General features: G+C 35.6%; 1 protein-coding gene across 2 annotated transcripts in view; it reads right to left on the bottom strand.

Annotated features, from left to right (window-relative positions):
• LOC126760451 (uncharacterized) overlaps window positions 1-20,034 on the bottom strand; it is a 34,294-nt gene extending 14,260 nt beyond the window's left edge. For both annotated transcript variants that reach the window (XM_050476088.1, XM_050476089.1), the window contains exon 1: window positions 19,016-20,034. The gene's annotated coding sequence lies outside the window, so the exon portion shown is untranslated. The remainder of the gene's footprint in view (window positions 1-19,015) is intronic.
• Between the last annotated feature and the right edge of the window lie 872 nt (window positions 20,035-20,906).

Below are 20,906 nucleotides of genomic sequence, written 5' to 3'. Positions count from 1 at the left end.
GCGTGTAGGCATATGATCGGCACAACCTGGGGCTCTCTCCCTCTCTCATGCACTAGTGTTACACAGCTATTCTTAGACCAATTCTGCTCTACGATGCAGTTGTATGGTGTATAGGCTTACGGAAATACATCTACCGGAAGCGAATGGAAAGGTTTCAGAGGCTCGCTGCGCTGTGCATAACGGGAACTTTAAGAACATCTTCAACGACGGTTCTTGAACTGGTACTAAGCCTGCCACCTATAGACAGTCTTTTAAGCTGAAGTCTTTGCTATTGCGAAAGCCGCGGAGCTTGCCTCTAATGCACCTGTAGGCAATTCCAGAGGTAGGATCTGCAATAGGCAGCCAAGCAGCAATCAAAAAATCAATGTAGAAAAATGATGGGAATACTAACTGCTCACTATCTGGTGACGACACACGCTGACAAATCGATAAGACTGCAAGAAATGTCTAAAGCAGGGCACCAGGGAAACAATGGAGCATCTCTTGTGCACTTCTCCTGCATTGGCAAGACTATGCTGTAAGCATCTGGGGTGTCCACGGTATGATACACTGGAGGAGGTTTCGATAGTGAGGCCGCAGAGTGTGTTAAAATTAGCGTCAAACGCAGGCATCCTAAAGGATGACTACTCCTCTTGGATCTAGTAACTAAACTCCATCTGGTATAACAAAAGACCAAAACTGATCTAAGCGCTGCTTATTGGCCTACTAGACTAACTTAATCTAACCTAACTTAGTGGTGAAAAACTTAAAACAAAAAACTATATATTTTCAAAAAATGTGTTAAATAAATTATTTTATTTAAATGAGAGAACAATTTATAATTTTTATTTTTGAAATTTTGATCAACTCCGCACCACTGTGCAGAAGCCTTAAATATTTAATATCTACAGATTAGGTTTAAAAATCATCAAAATACTAATTTGAAGAACAAAAAAGCTAGTTTTTTTTAAATTGTAATAACTAACAACAACAAAAAAATATTATTACTTTTTAAACCACATTAATTCATAAGTTTTTTTTAAAAGGCACTTGAAAAAGTAAGTTAAGCTGCACTTAAACCGCAAGCCACGCCGATTTCCACACTGATACTTGTATATATGTATGTATATACAAATATGAAATATGTACAGACATATGTATGTCCGCCAGTCACTGCTATCGTAACCAGCAGCTGGCTAAGAGCTTTCTTAAGTAACGAAGTAATTCCAATATTTCTTCATTGATATTTAAAATCTTTTATCACACCAGATCACACATAAAAAATGGCTTTCGATTCAAATAAAAAAATGCATTTAAATTGCAGCGAAGCTCGGCTTGTGTAACAATCAATGAGAAATTTGTAAAGCTTTCATTGCTCAAAATCCCTGCGCGCCCTCAGCCGAATTCAAAGAGATGCAACGACTAAGCGGTGAAAGGCAGCGAGTGCAATCGTTTTTTTCGGTTTTATTGATCATTTTCATTGTCATTGTATTGCAAATATGCAAAGTATTGAAATTTTACATAACCTCTGCCTTTGTTCAATTCGACAACGGTGATGGGAAGTTGCGCTACCCGCCGCTGGATTTCCAGCAGCGCTGAGGTGTGTTTTGCGTTTCGATTTGGAACCGTATCGTGTGTTTATTTGGCAAGATCATTTATTTTGCTCCGCTTTCGTTGGCCTTCGGGTGTAGAGAGCGGCGAGTGTGGCTAGCGGATATCAATAAAAGCAACAAGTAATCGTGAGCGTTGCAATCATGTTCGTCAATGATTTGTGTATTGCAGGTAAATAGCTGGTTTCGTTGTTCAAAATTAGTTTTTCGTATAATACGATAAAACAAAGCAACAAAAAAAATGTAAATAAATTTATCTAAAAATACTTCTTGAATATACAAGTATAGACCCAAGAGCTTTGATCGTGCGTCCATATGCTGCTATGAATCTAGAATCGGGTGCTTAGGAGTTGACATACAGTTAGGAAAAGAGGCTATATAGGTGCTTCTTGAACCTGCAATGCCCAGGGTTTATACCTTGTTAGATTGTAACCTCTTACGAACTTTGCATGGCGTATACCTGTCTCTCCCACGGTAACACCTGATTAAGTATTACTTCGTGGGAGTGATAAGACATTGAAGTCTCCTCTATGGCATGGACTGACATACGCCTATACTACTCTATACATATGTCTCAGGTTTGTCATGATTAAGGCTGCCGCTCCGCTGACAGCTTTTCAGTTCTCAGTGGACTAACTCACGAGTGTCGTCAAATTTTCCACCTTAAAACTACCACCGAGTGTTGCTTTAAGTTTTTCCCTTGTACTTAAAAAGCGAGTGCAATAAACGAATACCTGATCAGAGCCTTCAAAGCACTCTGAACATGTCGGACAGTTCGGACTAATGTCATGCTGGAGTCTGTACAGGTACCTTCTAAAGTAACCATGTCCACTTAGTAGTTGGGTTAGGTAGAAATCCAGGTCTCCATGGATATTAGTCTGTCCTTTGAGTGAGATTTGGCACCGCTGCTGCCATATTGTTAAACTTTTGACTTTCTCTTTTTATTGCTATAGTTGACATAGAGATAGATAGGTCCAAAACTAGCATAGACCGTGGCTTATTGGCCTACCAGATTAACCTAACCCAAGTCCCTTTGGACGATATCGCAGGGAGTATTCACGAACTTGCATATTACCATTATAATATTGTCGTCGGCGTAGTCTTGCCACAGAATCCCAGAAGGGCTAAGATCGTGTCACCGAACATTTTATACTCTCGCATGATAAAGTGATAATCGAGATTTCATTATACGTCATTTACATATTTTTCAAATACCGTATTTTTGTAAAGTTTTATTCCGCTATCATATTGGTTCCTAATGTACATATGTACTCGTATTATACAGAAAAGGCATCAGATGGAATTCAAAATATTGTTATATTGGAAGAAGGCGAAACCGATTTCATATTTCGTACATGTCACCATTTAAGAAAATAATATACCGAATGTCGGTCTAGTAGTTCGTAGTCTTGGTCATAAGTGGGCGAATCCCCATTTTCAATGTTTTGTGAGGAGCTCAAAAGCTCATCTAGTACGCTGTTAGAACCTATCCATATTTCGATACTTGAATAAAAAACTTTAGTAAGCGGCTTGAAAACCGCTTGAAAGCCACTCCAATCAGTCATTTTATTTTCAACATTTAACTCCCTGTGACATTTTACCGTTTTTGAGACTCAAGTAGCTTTCTTGGTTAAACTTTTTGGGGCCATATACTTTACATTTGGTATATATAACTAGCTTTTTAGTTTTAGGACTTACAAACAACCGTTATGTGAAGTCTATAATACTCTCCTTAGTGGAATAAAAAACTTTAGTATTGAAAACCTTTCCACTCCATATTTTTAACCCTCAACATTTTTCCGATTTCGACACTCAAGTTTTGGGGCCATAGTCAAGCTTACCAGTCATTTCATTTCCAATCCAAATCCAAGTCAAGAATGTGAACTCGCCATGCAGCTGCAGATTTGATTGCCGTCGTGTTTCTTACAAACAATTATTCGTATGCAACTTTGTTACATAAAATACTACAACAAAAATGTTCATGTATATTTTTCCACCAATCTACACCTTTACGGCTTAAAGGCAAAAACAAAACCAAACAACTTCGCTGAGCAAATATTTAAGACATGTTTGTGTGCAAAGCGGTGACAAAGCGAAACAAAACAAAGAATTTCAGAATTTACTTTGCCAAGCACAATTCGTTAGAAATGCATGCATTCACGGTTAAAAAATTATTTATTACAAGTATTGCAACTATTGGACATGTGCAATAAAGCACACACAAGCATTCTTGTCCACTTGTCTCATATTACACATTGCAGTGGTGCTCAAACTGTTATTGAAAGTTGTTCGTGAGACAACTTTAAAGTTCATTGTAAATTATTATTGTTATTGTAGTTGCTGTATAGAAACTCTTGCTGTTCTCTGCAATTAAAACTCATTAGAGATACACACACAGACATACATATGTTTTTACAGCGAGTAGATAACCCCAGCCACACACACATACAACCACTTAATACTCAACTATGCAGTGGCATGCAGAGTCCGGCACTTGAGCTTCGCACAAAAGCGCACAAGTGAAGAAATATTTTGCATTTGCATGTCAACAAGTTGGCGACATAATTTTAATATGCGAATTGGCACAACAGCAAACCAAGAGAATAGCTTAGCTCGCTACAAAAACTACAGCAAACAAATGCAAATATGAAAACAACGCGTGTGTAAAGACAAGTGTGTTGAAGAAATTGAAAAAAAACTCATTATAGTGAGTATTAGGGTTGTTCTTTATTTGAAGTAAAAGTTAAAATAATTAAAAAAACAGAAAAATTATGAATTTCTGTTGGACAAAATGCTGTAATTCTTTTTTGATTTTTTTACTTTAGAAAATCTGATTTTTTTTGTTATAAAGTGGGGTAAAGTCATGCTTCTGGCTAACCAGTTACAGTCGCTCGGCTATATCCAATTCCTACTCTTGCGGTAGTTAGCCTAGGGTTACGGTCAAAAGAGAGTAAGCTTCAGCGGAACCACTTCGACATATTTGGGTTCGCTGAAGTCTAATTGCAATGTCTGTTCACTAGTAGGGGGGCTGCGAACGGGCGTCCATTTTGAAACAAGCGGCTCGCTTTATATAAATGTGTAAAACTCTATACTACTTGCCTAGCGAGATTGCACCATTCCCAATGCAAAACGAACAAAAACCTCGGATGAAAAACCCCACTTTTGATGACGACCATAGCAAGCAGACGTTGAGCAACAACAAAAACTCCGTCAGGATCGGGAAGGTCCTCTCCGAGCCGTTCGATACCCAGCCAGGACAGACAAGGAGACTCCCTATTGTGCGACTTCTTCAATCTATTGCTGCAGAACTAAATAGAGAAGGTACGAAAGAAATCGAATCGTATGGGTTTGGTTGGGAACGAGGACAATACGAAATATCTTACATCATCAAATAAATAGTCATCGCATTGGCGACACGGCGCGCACGTCACTGTCGACAGTCTTAAATTTGAAGTCGTAGATAATTTCGTCTATCTTGGAACCAGCATCAACAATACCAGCTTCGAAATCCAACGCAGAATCACTCCTGCCAACAGGTGCTACTTCGGACTGAGTAGGCCATTGAACAGTAAAGTCCTCTATCGACGAATAAAGACCAAACTGTACAAGTTCTTCATCATTCCCGTCCTGCTACATGGTGCGGAGGGCATAGACAATGCCATCATCTGATGAGTCGGCCTTAAGAGTGTTCGAGAGAAATGTTTTGCAGCAGATTTATGGCAATGGCGTGTACCGCAGTCGATGGGACGATGAGTTATACGAGATATACGACGACATTGACCTAGTACAGCAAATTAAGAAACAGCGGCTAAACCAAGTTGATCGGACGAAAGAGAACACTCCAGCTTTGAAGGTTTTCGATTCAGTAACCGCCGGTGGAAGTCGAAGAAAAGGAAGACCGCTACTTCGTTGGAGAGCTCAGATGGATAAGGATCTGACTACACTTGGTACCTTGAATTTCACGGAGAAGAAATGACTGGTGCGCTGTTGTTAATTCGGCTATAACTGCGTAGTCGGTGTCTTTTCCAATAAAGAAGAATAAGATCATGAAATGTACCTCAATCAAAAATTATTATTCTTAAACTCATACATCCTTTCATCTTACTGCAGGCAAAAATGTATTTATTTCACTCGCAAACATTCTCGCCCACCCTAATTTAAAATTCGTATTGTTAAAGAGGAATAACAGCCAATCTGACTCTAGCGCTGGCGATTCGAGTTCATTCGTCTTGTAAGATCAGCAACTTTTGTTTATCAACAAAACTCACGCAAAAGGCAAGTAAACAAACAAATTAATATAAATACGCACACATACATAACGACAATTATTAACTACACACACACATACAAACATACATAGAGCAGTGTAAGAACAAAAGAGCAAAAATCAACGACAACAAGCACACTAGACTCGGTCAAATAAATTAAAAAGGGCTCGATGTACAAACTTAAATGCGAATTTTTGCTTTCATACATATCTACACACATGTGTGTGTGTGTGTCGGTGTGTGCGTATGAGTATGCGAGTATTTCCTGCTTCATTGCAATTTTGCGCCGCGCCACTTAATTTGATGACTCGTTGAGTCGCGGCAACTCATATTTCTGCCAATTAGACCGAACGAAATCGAAATCTGCGTTTGCAAATGGCCTTTTTAATGCATAATGACGGGGGAGGGGGAGCGCGAAATATTGGCCACACAGTTATTTTCCATTTCATGTGTTGGAATATCAAAGGAATTCTGACAATTTACTTGTTAAAATTCGATATCAAAAATAATAAAATAATATTATTGGAGTCACAGAGCCATAAGCTAAGAAGGCGCGTGAAGAATTGCTGACGATTACCTTATGAAATACGCGAATAATCTGGATATTACAGATTTTGTTTGAATGAAGTATAGAAAATGAAAAAAATATATGTATTTACTGTACATAAAAAAATATTTATCTTCAAAATATACCGGAAATTGCGCCCAAGAATTTTTTTCACCAGAATTAAAATATTCTATATATGTAATGTAAGTACAATGTAGGCTTTCCTTGAGCTACAATTCAAATATCTTTAAACTTGTTTTGAGTGAATTCGATACATTTCACTTTGACATTTTCATCTACATAAGTTTTTTCCATCAAAATAGTGTCAGGGTTATGCCATCAAAGTTTCGAATTCTTGAAACCCAAAAGGTTCCGAATTCAAATATCAGACTTAACTGGAATGCCAAAGCAGTGTAAACGTGACTACTTGAATCATGTAAAATTAAAACAAATAAAATTGTTATTTTCATAAACTTTTACAAAAAAACTGCGTTAAAAGCTTTTATAAAAATTTTGTTATTTTGGAGAGCGATAAAGTGTTTAATCAACTTTTACAGATTCAAACTGCGTTAAGTATTGTTTTATCATGGAAAGACTTTACGCCAAACAACGTTTACAAATCCTTCAACTCTCTTACGAAAATTCACGTTGTGTAAAGAATATGTTTCGTGCGCTTCGCTCAACTTATGGTCAACATAATCGGCCTACTGAGCGTACTAATCGCAATACTATCATTCATATTGAGACCCAGCATTCATTATTGGATAATATTCGACCGAATGGACCACGTTCAACACGCAGTGAAGATAATATAGCAGTCGTAGCTGAAAGTGTACGCAAAGACCGTGGAGAGTCGATTCGGCCCTGTGCGCAGAAACTCGGACTGACGTATGGAATGACTTGGCGCAGTTTACGTTGAGATCTTTAATTGAAAGTGTACAAAATACAGCTTATGCAAGAACTGAAGCCACTCGACCTACCCAAACAACATCGGTTCGCTCTATGAGCTCTTGAAAAGTTGCGACTCAAATTTTGTTCAGCGATGAGGCGTATTTCTGGCTCAATGGCTATGTAAACAAACAAAATTGCCGCATTTGAGACGAAGAGCGACCTGAAGAGATTCAAGTGTTGTCATTTCATCAAAAAAACAACGGTTTGGTGTGGTTGTGGGCCGGTGGAGTCATTGGTAAATATTTCTTCAAACATGATGCCGGTGAGAACGTAACCGTCAATGGCGACCGTTATTATGCCATGATAACCGACTAAGTATTTTTTTTTTTTTTTTGTTTTTTTGATGCTTGAAACTGAAGCTCGTAATCTCGGCGACATTTGATTTCAACAAGACGGTACCACTTCTCACACAACACATCAACAAATGGATTTATTGAGAGAATACTTCGGTGTACAAATAATTTCACGTTTTGGGCCAGTCGATTGCAGGCCAAGATCATGTGATATCACACCATTAGACTTTTGCCTTGGAGGGTTTGTAAACTCACTCATTTTTTATATATTTTAAGGTTGCAAGTTTTCTTCTGGGTGTTACAAACAAGTTCTTGACAATGATGTGGCAAACTTCATAAACCTTTTTCCAGCAAGTGATACTCTCCCTCAATCTAGCCAACTAATATAACTAGTTGACGTTTAAACTCTCATAATTTGCATAAGAAATCATTTTAAAAAAATTCCGGCATTTTGAAAAAAATTTAAATTATCTCTTTTTATGATAATATTTTACACTCTCTTTGTTTTCAGTCTCTATTCTTTTTGTTTGAATGTCAAAGCCCTCAATAAATTAGTTAGAGACATTCTAATTACCTCGATATTAGCGGCATGGTCTGAATAATAATTTTGATATACATATTTGTTTTTATGTACATACATATATATACTATATATAAGTATGTATATGCCATATCTACGATGCTATCGAAAAATAGCTAGCTATAATAAAAGCAAAACACGATCGCATTGTAAATATGTAAGAGCTCGTGCTATTAGTCATATAATTATTAAATAATAAATTTTCGTGTGTACTCAAGCACAACGTAAATGTAAATCTAAATTTATACTGTGTATGTGTAGATATACTTAATTCCGCAATATAGCGGCATGATTCATGCAATAAATCGGATGGACTCCAGACTAACGTCGGTTCAGCACGTTTTGGTATTTATATACTGGATTCAATTGATACGCACTTTGGCTATTATTTATATGGCCACTTGATTTAGGCTTTTTAGAGAGATTGGAACCAATTTTGGAAAAATTGAGCAACCGAAATTTCAGTGTTACATAATTATTTAAAAATACTTAATTTTTGTTTTGTGCTGAAGACATAATAAGGGTTTTATCTATTAGAAAATTTTTATCAATTTAAAGAAGCCTATTGTAAATATAACTTTTCGACATACTATATAATCTATTAATCTGTTGAGTTGATCTACTTTAAAAACACTCAGGCACTGCAAACAAGGTAAGAACTAACGCCTTACTGCTCTTACTACTTGGAAATTCTTATATTCTTACACTCATTAACTCCCAGTAGTAATATGTAGATATGTATATACATACATATATGAATGCCTAATCTATAGATATTTATTCGATGATTCAGTTTTATCGTGATATCAATGCGGGTTTCTATAGAAAAGACTTTAGTTGACAAATGCAGTGCGTTGTTCACAAAATTTCACCGTCACTTAAAGCAGATATGGAAAGTGAATTTCAAGATTGAGTTGTAACTGAACACTGTTTATTTTTGGAAGAATTGTTTTAAGAAACTCTTCGATAGTACTGCTAACCTCGGAAATAATATACCAATCAAAGGCAAAAATCGAAAAATAGAACATCCATAACAATAGATGTGACTTACATATAAGCAAACAATTACGACAAGAAAAGTTTGTCTACCGATTTTTACCATGGAAATCCCTGCAGAGGCTTAAAACAAGTGTAAGGAAACTTTGATTAAGCTTAGACATGTTTTTATTGACTCAAACCCTATTTAAAGCCGATAATAAAGATTTGTATTATAATACGTGAAATGTGTTGTTGAAATGTGGTCAATCCGGGTCAAATTTGATCAGGTGGTATAGATTTATTATGTATTGATTCGAAACACTACTTAAAGTCTATGTATTATAAAGATTTGTATTAAAATACGTGAACATGTGTTGTTAAAATGTGGTCAGTCCGGGTCAAATTTGATCAGTTGATATTTATTTATTATTGTTCAATTTAGTTCTGATCATTCTTCTTCTTTATTGGTAAAGACACCACTTAAGCGGTTAAGACCGAGTTTACGACAGCGCGCCAGTCGTGCTTCCTTTTCGGTGTTTGGCACCAGTTGGAGATTCCAAGTGTAGATGGGCCTTCTCCCCCTGGTCTTTCCAACGAAGTGGAAACTCGTGTTCCTCTGCTTCCCCGGGCGGGAATTGCGTCGAATACTTTCAAAGCTGAAATGTTTTCATCCATACGGACGACGTGACCTAGCCAGCGCAGCCGCTGTCTCTTGATTCGAACTATGTCAATATCGCCGTATATCTCGTACAGCTCATCGTTCCATCGACTGCGGTACACGCAGTTGCCAATACGCAAAGGTCCATAAATCTTCCGCAGAACCTTTCTATCGAACACTCCTAATGCTGACTCATCAGATGTTGTCATCGTCCATGTCTCTGCATCATATAGCAGAACGGAGATGACGAGTGACTTGTGAATTGGTCTTTGTTCGACGAGAGAGAACTTTCTTCTCAATTACCTACTCAGTCCGAAGTAGCACCTGTTGGCAAGAGGTTTTCAGCGTTGGATTTCGATTCTGACATTGATCTTGATGTCAATATTGGTTCAAGATAAACGAAATTATCTACGATTTCGATGTTATGACTGTCAACAGTAACTTGGAAGGCAAGTGGTGACTGCGACGACTATTTGTTTGATGACAGGGGATATTTTGTCTTACTCTCGTTCACAAAAGACCTTAAAATTCGCCAGGTTGTGGCTTGGGACAGTCTCATCTCTTGGAAACTTCTTGGAATCGACAAACTGCGGTCTTCAGCAACACTTGTCGAGTGGTCCTTTGTCTTATTGGCACTTGATCACGTTGTTCTTGCGTTTTGCGTTCATGACTACAAGTCAAGCTTACATTATCTTAAATTGACAATAAAAAACAGATATTATTGATTTAATTTTTATGTCGCAAAAGCCAGCATAAAATAAGGCAAAATAGAAGTTATTTTACGACTTTGTAATTGTATGTAATCCAGATGGCTCTGATGAAATATTTTCACAACTCCAGAAGACTTAAGAGCACTGGCTTTAAACAGAGTGCGAAATTACGCATTTGATTTCCATAAACTCATATACATATGTATTTTTAAGAGCTTGATAACTTTTTTTAAAAAAAAACGCATTAAATGTTGACCGCGGCTGCGTCTTAGGTGGTCCATTCGGAAAGTCCAATTTTGGGCAACTTTTTCGAGCATTTCGGCCGGAATAGCCCGAAGTTCTTCGGAAATGTTGTCTTCCAAAGCTGGAATAGTTGCTGGCTTATTTCTGTAGACTTTAGACTTGACGTAGCCCCACAAAAAATAGTCAAAAGGCGTTAAACGAATCTGTCAAACGGGTCCATTTCTTGAGATGAATTGTTCTTTCCCTCAAAATGGCCATAAATCGCGATGTGTGGCATGTACATCTTGTTGAAACCACATGAGAACAATCTTCTCAAAACTTTTCAAATAAAGATGAGATTTTGCAAATTTTATGCGTTTTTTTAAAAAAAGTTATCAAGCTCTTAAAAAATCACCCGATACATACATATATGTAAGAATACATATGGAAGCCATTTACCGAAAGCTCAAAAAATTTTAGAAATAGATTGCGACACAGAACGTCAAAAACGAAACGAACTGTCAAACTTTCGCTCGTACCATTGATGACATTACGGAAAATCTCTAAAACTTTAAGATGTAATTGTATATATGTATTATGTTATGCTCGACGGGAAAGGCAACAATGCTTGAAGAGCCCGAGCATATACAAAAACGCTTTGAAGATTGGCACAAACGTTGGCATTCTCTTTTGCAAAAAAGGATTCGGTGAGATAAACTTCCAAGTTTGTTATGTTAAATTAGTTAGAAAAACGTCAAAAGCTACTTTATATACTTACTGGTATATACTACATACATATGTACATATGTACTAACTAGTATATACAAATGTAAAAGCTAGTAATTGCTCTTTCAATTAAAATTTACAGCTTGTGCAGCTTATTTCCAGACTCTGCTCATCTTATTACTTAATTTCCTTCATATTATGTCCGCGTTTCTCTGGTGTCATAATAAGCATAGAGACTCGAAAAGAAACTTTCTCTATGAACTTAAAATAGAAAACATAAAATATTAGTTTAAAATGGCGTTATTAAGTGACGAATCAGCGTATCGAAAAAGTGACAGCCACAAATGAAAATGCTAACAGTGTTTCATTTCACAAAAATACAAGAAAATGAGCCGTGATCAAACTGGGTTGGAGCATGGTGATCCATTGAATATTCTACAGAAAGAAAGAAATAGTAGCATTTTAAAAGAATCGAAGAAGTAACTCAAATGTTCTATGATTTACGATTCGTTGCTCAATGTTTATGTATGAGAATATTTGTACTCTCACTTTTATACTCTCAGTGTAATCCAGTCAGTTGTCAAACACTGCTGGTTTATACTCACAGTAAGATTTGATAAATGTATATATACAAGTATGTATGTATGTATGTATACAAAATATCTAAAAAATTCATGTTACAATATCCACACCTCTAAAGGTGTGTATCGCTGATCATAAAAATTAGCTCTAGGCTAGAATGCAGCCATAGCGTACAGTACATTTAGCAGCAGCTCTGAGTGAAGCTCGTGTGATTTGCGCGCATGTATGTATATGTATGGGTGGCTTGAAATCGAAAACGTGTTAGGTAGCTAACCTGTATTTGCATATGTTTGTATATTCACATATGTCATGATATATAATATGTATGTAAGTATTTCCAATCTGTGTTACAGCTGCGGATATAAAACGAAAGAGCTATGTTACATAATTGTAATAATTTTGCGTAATATAATATCTATCTATATTTAATTGCAATTTTATTTTAAATATGGACTTGAATTTTCCTGAAATTGACAATCAAATTGAAACACAATTTCCACTTTTTTTCTATAATCTTAAGAAATTCTCCTTATTTAATAGAAAACGGTAAGTTTTCTTTTGATTTAATATGCTCTTAACCAAAAAAATATAAACATACTGCAATATACAATACATATCATTAGAAACTTTAATTTTTTGTAGATACTTTTCATAATAATTTCGTATTTTTAATGATATACTGCTATGGGCAAAAAATTGTAAGACTTTTTATTTTAAATATCGCACAAAAACCCATTCATCGAAATACTTTTTTTCTAGATTTGTATGTTTGTCAGTGACACATACATATGTCAAATGTCACATCAAAATAATCATTAGTGTTTAAAATCTTCGGTGATAATTGTTTGCCGCGAGCAAGTGTTTTTTATTGGAACAAATTATTCAAAAAGGCTCGAGAACGCGTTGACGACGAACCTCATCTAGGACGGCCATCAAAATCAACTGATCATCAAAACGTCAATAAAATATAGGAATTGGTGCTTGAGAATCGACGTTTAACTATCAGAGATCTTACTGGTATCGTTGAAATATCAGACGGATCAGTGAAAACCATTTTGAAAGACCATTTAGGCTTAAGAAAAGTGAAAGCACAATTGGTTCAATTTTTTCGAAAAACAGCATTGCGTTAACGTCTGTGAAACAATGCTTTCCGACTACCAGGATGTCATGAAATGTATTATAAATGGCGATTAGTCTTGGATCTATGCTTACAACCCTGAAACAGACAATCAATCGGCCAAATATAGTGGCAAAGGTAAGCAGAAGCCGAAAAACCACGTCAAAATTAAAGCTGAAAAATTTTTTCGATTATAAGTGTATTACATCTGGTGGGGATTACTTTGACCGGCCAAGCTGTCAACAATTAATACTATTTGAGTTTTACATTTTCCGTGCGTGAGAATGATAATAAAAAGAAAATGTTTTTGGACTCAACAACTTTGGTTTTTATCCCACGATAATAGTCCATAAAGTTAAGAGTTATAATGAAACGAAAAAATGGCGTTGAGAATTGTAATTGCCTGATTTACTCCGTTTTTGTATTCATGTAAATGACAAGTTGACTGCTCCAATGGTATAAAACAAAAAACAAACATGTTTTATCAAAAACAAAAAAAAATTTTGAGGTGAATTGTTACGGTGCAATATAAAAGTATTCTTTTCACTCAAATGAGTTTTAAAATTTAGTTTTAGTAAAAAAAATGTGACTTTGCCATTAACTTTTCTAAGTTCCGATCTTAGATCATCTATAAACTATTTTTCTTTCAAATAGGTTTCATGAATACATGAATCACCATTTAAAAAGTAAAGAAAATAGTGATTTTCTATTATAAATTCTCCCCTTTGGCTATGAAGAAATTTTCTTCAAGCTTAGCTTTCTTCATACTTAGGCGCAAACGTGTCAAAAATTATCGCAATTATGGCAAATTAAAGCCAATTATTGATTACATGCATAGCTGGCAAACAAACTTTTCAATGTGATTTACCAATAACTAATAGACAAACAATTAATTGACAGATTTTTCTAAACACATCGAAATAGCAGCAAAAATTAGCGACAAGCTACATACTAAAATAATCAATCACTTTCTATATTTAAAATAGATTAAAAAACGCAAAAATAGAAAAAATATGAGAAAAGAAAAATATTTCAAAAATGTCTTTGAAATTGTGTGTTGTTTTTGTAAGTCAACAAAATTATGAAAGTTGTTGTAATGCGAATTCGCACAGGTGTCTGACTGACGAGTGAACTGATGCATTTTTAGGCACAGCAAAACAAATATATTATATGTATGTATATAAAAGTAGTAACAATGTGTCACACATGTGGACTGCCAAGTGGTGCCCCAGTGAATTAATGAATGGCTGGCCACCACGAAATTTTGTATAAAAAAAAATAAAAAAAAATTCAAAAAATTGAAGCTATTAATACGAGGCAACCGCATTTATGACCACAGTTATGAGTATTTGGTTTTCACACTATTCCCCCCGAACCTCGCTGCCTCCAAATAAGTACTCATTTTGAATGAAAGCAATAACAGGCGCGCGATAAAAAATATTTTTACACTTTGATAAGTGATTATATACATTTTTACATATGTTCATATATATGTACATACTTACATATATAGTATGTATAATTATTAGTAATGTGCCGTAAGCAAGTGTATTCACTCAAATATATGTTTAATTATTTTATGACAGGCTATACAGTACAGGCCTACATATTTATGTATGTATGTGTATTGAATTACTGATAATAAATTCACTCTTCATTTTTTCTGCTTTTTGCCTGACACATTTTTCACTGCATTTTATCTGTAATCGCACACTGTCTTGTTGTCGCTGCTGTCATGGGCTCTTGTCCGCTTGCTCTTGCTTTTCATGTTTTTATGTATGTGTGTTTGTGTGCGTGGAAGTCTGTATCACTCGGAGTGTTTATTAATTGTTGTACATATGTACATATGTGTATATGTTTGCATGCATTTATGTACTTGAATGGCAGTGAGCGGAATAGGCGTGTGCGCACAAAAGCGCCTCACTGCCTTACTGCTCTGCTGGCCTTTGTTGCTTCGTTGGAGTTGCAGCGACTGCATTTGTGTTTGTGCATGGAGACAATGCAATTGAGCCGCTGAAAAATGTTAGTAAGGTGAATAAGAAAGTTTACAAAAAAAAAAGTTGCTAACAGTTTGGTCATCCCAAGTAACCCCTTGTTTAAAGGGTTTCAAACGATCGAATTTGCTTTTTTTGACTTACTAAATTCTACAACACCTCTAGAATATTGGTCTTTTGTAAAAATGTCGGGCAAAAATTTGTTTTCCTTAGTTCAAGTTTTAAGTTAAGGTTTTAACTAAAACACGTATTTTTTCACTTTAGATGATCCTGTAAAGAGTTATACTGCCAACGCGGGCGCAGCTTTTTTCCGAGGGGTTCCGGAAATGGCCGAGTTTAAAATATTTTTTTTTTTTTTTTTAATTTCAGAATTTCTTGTTTAGTAACAATAAAAAATTCTAATAAAATATTTAATTTTTCATATGAAAAAAAAATTGTTGAAAAAATGTTTTTTTCTACCCGAGGAAATCCATGTAACCTCTTAGAAAAGGAAATATTTTTACTTTTTAAGGCATTATATGCATCTATGTATGCCATTTAGGAATAAATATTAAATTTCTTTTCTTCCTTTATTGTTTTTTATAACTAAACTTTGTTTCATAACCGATCGTGCAAAATATTTCACCTTTCCGCTCACCACTAATAGACGAAATTAACTGCTTAATACGAAAAAAAAAGAATTATTTTTTTTTTTTTTAATATCTACATACTTATATTTATCTTCATATATACATACATATGTATTTTTCGTAGTACAAGTACCATAGTTTCTTTATATAAGAAACTCTTTCTTCAAATTTCCTGATAAGACAATACTTGAGTAAAATAATCGATTCATAAAGTGCTTTCATACAACTTGATGAGTTTTCATGAGTTATGCAACTAAGTATGTGTATATGTTACATACAACTTTACTATCTTAGTTGCTATTAAAAGATAACAGCTTTCTCCAACGCAGTTCCTAAAAGTGATATTTTTTTTTAATATTATGCGATAAAACAGGCTTCATTAGTCCCAGTGGTTACTTGACGAAAATGACTAAAACAAAGAATTTAAACGATTTTAGCATATCATTTTGAAAAAGTACAAATTTCTTGGTACACATTTTAAAAACTTTTCAAAATAATTAAAAATTTTTTTCGTTTAAAATAAATCAGTCTCCGGTATTATCTAGAGTAATAATAATCTAGAATAGTAAATAGATTTTTCGCTTAAAGTATAATTAGGGGCTCTAAAACATTATAAAATTATGGATAGTCGAAATATTATTCAATTGATAGAATAGTGAAAAAGAAATTCCCCCTGTCACATCTGCTGTGACTTCTAAGCCTTCCGATCCGTAAGTTTCATTTGTTATTCAAATCAATCAATCATTATACTCGAAGACTATCGCTCGTCTCAACTTGAAATTTTGTTTCAATATTGCCACGCTGTTAGCAAACAATTTACTGCTAATTTTTCGGCCAAAGTTGTACTTTTTCTGTACTTAATGGTTCTCAAAACTTTAAGCGCCTTTTTCTTGCCGCGCTGTTTTCGGTGTATGTGAGGAATATTCCTTTAAAACCGCTGAACCGGTCAATTTGAAAATTATACACGACCATCTTAGATACGTACATTAATCAGGAAATGATCGAAGAAATGAGATTTTTAAAACAACTACGATATTTTAGGCTAAACTGAAGTGAAAACTCGGGAAAAAATTACTTTTTTTAACGTCGTCATTTTGTAAAGAATGAACATTTTGTCTAGATCTTGGATCGCTACCTGCAATCATCTATTGTAATACATTTTTTTTTAGCTAATTTTAAGTAGATTTCTCAAGCCAAATATCTTTTTTCGAAGATCCTCCAGGAGATCGACTACAATATCAAGAAAATCCAAATGAATCACCGATTATTAAATCATTTATGCTTCAAAGCATAGTTTCATACTACTAACAAGTCTTATTTAGATTAAGAACCAGTGTTTCAGTTTGTTCAAAATAGAAAGAGACCCTAAAATCAACGTCGCTCATTGTGAAGCTATTGAAAAATATTGTTTTATACTCAAATAAATAACGTCTGTTTTGTTTTATGTGAGTACCTGTCATTGATGGCCTAACCTCACGGTGCTGAAAAGCATATAGATCAAAACAATGCTCCGCGCTCCAAATAATACAGCACTTTTGCAAGCAGTATTTGGTTCCAATTGATAAGCTGTAAGGGACACCATTTTCACCTTGGTCGTATTCTAGACCGAATTTTATCGCATGCCAGTTGTTGTTGTAACGGCAGAATTCTGCCGAGTTGACCGTCCTTGACCGGATAAAAAATCCGGGTCCGTTCCGGTTACGTAGACTCGACTATCATGGGAACGGTAACCTCTGCCGGTCTGTGGGCCCCTGGACCGCAATGTGACTCCACACTAAACTGAATTTTTCGATTTTACCTGCATTTAGGTGTCAACCGCAGCCACCACGAGACTCCCCAAAGGCCAAACTCAATAAGCAGATTGGAGCGAACTCAAAGGGCTTACTGCTACCCGTGGTATCAGTTTTATTTTTTTTTTTTTTGCTTTAACAGTTTACTGGTGAGATTTGTCGACTGAGCTTCAAATGTCTTTTCATTCAAAGTCCATAAGTTTCTCAGAATAAAATGTTTAAGCTATACTTTTTTCTACAACATTTCTAGAATATTGTCGTAAATTTTCAAGTTGAACCGAGTATTAGTTTCGGAGTTTTTCTCGAAACTGTGTGTTTTGAAGTGTTGTGTTGGCTAGATTTCTCAAGAACTACTCAACCAATCTTCAAGAAATTTTACATCTTTGAGATACAATTCTTAAAGACTTGAACGAAGGATTTTTGTCGCGAAATTTTCATTTTTTTTTTTTTGGAAAAATGTCTGCCAAAACTACATTTTTCATTTTTTTTCTTCCTTCAAGTTCTAAGTTAAGGTTTTAACTAAAAGAGGTATTTTTTCACTTAGATGATCCTTTAAGGAGTTATCCCGCTAACGTGGGCGTATCTTTTTTCCGAGTGGTCACCGGAAATAACGTCGTAATGGCCGGGTTTAAAATATTTGTTTACAAAAATTTCAGAATTTCTTTGTAAATAGTTGCAACAATGAAAAATTTTAATAAAATATTTAATTTTTTATATGAAAATAAATCTTGGAAAAAGCCTGTTTTTTAGCCGAGAAAACCCATGTAATCCCTTAAAGTTATACTTTTTTGATGGCTCTAACCCTTTAGGAGATTTTTCAGCTCATCATTTGCCTAAACATCCACACTAATATTTCTTTCGGAGCGTAGATGCTGGCGCAAGCATATAACCGAGTGTATATAGGCAAGTATGCTTGCATGTTTATATCTATGTGTGCTTGCGTTTTGTGTTTACTTTTTAACAAGTCGCCAGACGACTCAAAACGATTACAAAAACTCGAGTTGCACAGGTACAAACACACGCACACGTAAGTGGGGAAGCATGCTTAGCATATACATATGTATATATGTATATACTTATATATAGAGATAGGCTTTAGACCGAGCAGCGCATAGAAAAGCATGCAGCCAGCCATCTAATGCTGCAACAATTATTTAAGCTGCACCCACACACCCAGTAACCGGCTGGCTGCCTGCAAGCGACGCATTCTTGTCACGAGTGCTAACTAGCTTTTAATGTTTTTATGATTCTTGGGATATATGTACATATGTATGTGCATACTTACATTCATATGTTCATATATATACAGAGTACATACATACATATGTATGCATATGTGCGTATAACTAACTGTGCTTTGTGGCATAAATAAATGCTTTACCTTTTCAAATCTCCATACACTTTTTTCAACTATTTTTGCAGCTTCTTCCACAGCGAAATGCGTGTTAATTGCTCAACTTTCAAGCAAAAACAATTTTATAGTTTTTGTTGTTATTGTTTAACACACATGCAGCTATTCGCATACTTTCGTTAATTGCAAAAAGACACCGTGTCCGTCCGCGCTTTGCCGTGGCTATTTTTTCGCTTGTTTTGCCAAGAGAAATTTCACCCTTCGTTTATTGCTTAAAATGGCTGCAACACATATCACAAACTACTGTTAGGCACACACGTGTGTATATTTTCGCAGTTTAAATTATTTAACAACAACAAAAACTATGGTCAAGTCGCTGCTTCACCTGTAAAATTATTATAGTTGCTGTGTTGTTGTCGCCTGCAAACTGTGTCGTTGGTGTTTGTTTTTGTTTTTAGCATTTATTTTTATCTTCTTTTTAATATTATTTATATTTTATTTATAAACACTTCTTGTTGTTATTTTATTATCACTTTTCTCTGCTTCGCTTCGCAGCGTTTGTGCGACTCACAGATGATTCATGCGGCAGCGACACACAGATACACACACACACTTGCACACAGCTGCGAAATCCGCTCCAAAGGCCCGCACACAACTACACGCGCATATTTTGTATCGGCTGGCTTTGCGATTTATCAACAAAACAGTAACAACAACATACATATATACATATGTATGTATGTGTATGTATCTGCTTTAGCTATGCTGTTGCCTTGTGTGCGTGCGCCGACGATCGTTTTGTATCTGAGAGCTACAAAAGCAAAGCGTATCCATCAAATACAATTCACATAATGCATTTCTAATTCACTGCTTTCCGAAGTTCACTTCACTTCTTGTTGGTTTCTGATTTCCGAAACAATTTATATGCACATGCATTTGTTGTTTTTGCGCACACATATGTATGTATGTATGTACATAGATACAAAATTTAGTAGTCCTCTTAAGCCGGCACAAAATTTTTCCGCGCCCGAGTCACACGTACCGCACGATCTGCCACCACAAATATGTTTACTAGCAGACAATTCCAATCGCAAGCGTTTTCTATGTGAATCGCCATACAATTCACTCAAGTCGCAGTGTTGCTTCTTTGCGTTTCAGAGTGGAGATTTTCACTCAAAAGGGGGATAAATGAATGAGTGCTTTTGCATGAAAACTAAGAAAGCGAGTGGAATATATGCAATATTAGGCTTGTTAGCAACCATATGGAGAATCGAGAGAAGATATAGACCGATTTAATAAATATTCGTTCCATATGTACACCAAAAAATGGGAAGTTAGATCAGATAAGAGAGGAAAGTAAACATTTTCAGCATAAGAGGTTTACGAAAATTCTTGGAGCGATATAACCCACATATTTATTAAGACAGCTTGTAACAATTCCAGGCAATTCACCAAGTTTGAAGAAACTGTCTTCATGTTTCCATTTCATCTTCCTCCCTGCTACTTTTACAAATTGCGTTTTCGAAACTCTTAAGCCTCGTGAGTGCCAGTGTCTAGTTAGGACACCTATCATTGCGGCGATGTACTCTGTGTTTATAGCTAATAGTTCAATGTTCTTTTAAATTCCACTCTGGATCAGAAAGCTTTCGCAATTTAAAAAGGGCTGGTTGCTGACCAACGCTCGCATGAGGCCCATAGATCCATCACTAGAACGCACGAAGACAGAATAAGACCAAGCGGAACAGTCTCCTAGGAGCAGCAAGTGGTCCTTCCTTTACTACTTCGACGACATAAGACAATACGCCGACCAGACTTCGGACGCAGCTAACTTCAGACATGCACCGCCATTGACAGTGGAGCCATAAACACCTTCAACGACTCCCTCTCAGTAAATGGGTTATTTGGAGTCAAATCATCACCC

Source organism: Bactrocera neohumeralis, chromosome 5 (genome assembly GCF_024586455.1).
Source record: "Bactrocera neohumeralis isolate Rockhampton chromosome 5, APGP_CSIRO_Bneo_wtdbg2-racon-allhic-juicebox.fasta_v2, whole genome shotgun sequence".
Classification (NCBI taxonomy): Eukaryota; Metazoa; Arthropoda; class Insecta; order Diptera; family Tephritidae; genus Bactrocera; species Bactrocera neohumeralis.
The sequence above is the reverse complement of the archived record's forward strand: the minus strand, read 5'-3'. Positions and strand labels throughout refer to the sequence as shown.